We start from the raw sequence: 1,729 nt of genomic DNA on the forward strand, positions 1-1,729 counted from the left end.
ATTATACTTATTGACTACTTGGAAAAGGGTAAAACAATCACTGATGAATATTATGCATCATTATTAGAGCAGCTGAAAGAAGAAATTAAAAAAAAAAACGACTTCCGAAAACGCACTTTTCTGAAGGATTAAAAAAACTTGAAAAGCGATTGACCAAGTGTATAGAGCTCCAAGGAGCTTATGTTGAAAAATAAAAACAAATTTACCCAAAAAAAATTGTTTTTATACTTCATTCTAAGGACTTATTGAACTACCCTCGTACTCAGCCCGTTTGAAATTTCCCGCATAAACCTGCTGTGTGTCATCCCGTTCCCGTCCTTCCAGTCGTACCTCCAATTGTAACGAAAGAATTTTGAAATGCTTCTGGGATTATTGCTGATTTTTATTGACGCCCCCTTCAACTTATCCACCTGGGAGTAGAATTCAAGATCAACGTTTTTTTAGAAGGTCTATTATCGATCCACGGCAACGCGAGTGGGACCTCTATAGCTCAAGCTCGAATATTGCAAGATGACGTTCTCGGTGCTAGGAGATCAATTCGAATTTAAACAAAGTCCTAGTAGTCGACTTGGTTATTTGCACTATTCGGAGAAGAAGTATGGGACAATAGTTAACATCTGACAGAGGCAATAGATGATTGGAAATCATCAGATTCGGAAGGACACATTTTGTTTTTGGACACAGCGTTTTGTTAAAAACATTTAACAGCACATCCCTAGTTCTGTTTACCGGCTCTAACAAATTCTATAGCAACGTTAATCAGAGGATAGAGTATGGACCAATTACGGCTCATCTCGTCGCGAAGGAAGTAAACGACGCCAAAGCATGAGTCTCTTTTTCGTCGGCAGCTTGCGGAGAACTATCTTTATCCTTTGCTCTATAGCGTTGACTAGTTTATTTTTACATTGTAATCAGAGAAAGTATTAAATTTGTGTGAAATTTGACCCCCCTCTCACCCAGTTTTTGTCAAATGTTCAAGTTTTAAGACCCTCTGATACCAAAAAACAATTTTTTACGAATGTGTCTGTATGTCTGTATGTCTGTTTGTGAACACGATAACTTTCGAAAAAATTAATTTATTAGATTGCCCTTTAGCACACTCGTTTAGTGTCCTAAACTAAAGGTCATGTTCTTTAGACAGCCATTTTTGATGAAAATGCAAAAAGTGGGCACATTTTGAATATTTTTTAGGCCACTTTTTTGAAAATCCCATAATTCTCTGTACGGTTATTTACAGTATTCAAAAAGTTGAACAATTTATCCAAATGACTCTTTTTGAAAAATCAAAAATTACCAGAGTTAGAGCATTTTCAAAAACCAAAAAAAAAAATTAAAATGAACATTTTATTGAATTTCCTTCTTGACACACTTTGTAACGATATGAAAAAAGGACGATTTCGTTACCCAGCTACTTTAAATAAAAATGTAATAATTTGGAGCATTTTCAAAATTGTTAAGACCACTTTTTTCAGATTTGAATTTTCATATAGTGCTGTTTATGGTGAACAAAAATATGAACAATTCATCTTAATGAGTTTTTTGATAAGAAAAAAATTACTAGAGTTATAGAGTATCCAAACTTGAAAAAAAATAATAAAAACGAAAATGACTGTTCTATGTCATTCAACGCACCACATGAAAAAAAGTCAACAAAAGAAAAATATAAGTTTTTAGAGACCTACACGATTATCATAACAACTTTTTCAATTTTGTTAAAAAATAAAAATTT

This window comes from Belonocnema kinseyi, chromosome 2 (genome assembly GCF_010883055.1).
Source record: "Belonocnema kinseyi isolate 2016_QV_RU_SX_M_011 chromosome 2, B_treatae_v1, whole genome shotgun sequence".
Classification (NCBI taxonomy): domain Eukaryota; kingdom Metazoa; phylum Arthropoda; class Insecta; order Hymenoptera; family Cynipidae; genus Belonocnema; species Belonocnema kinseyi.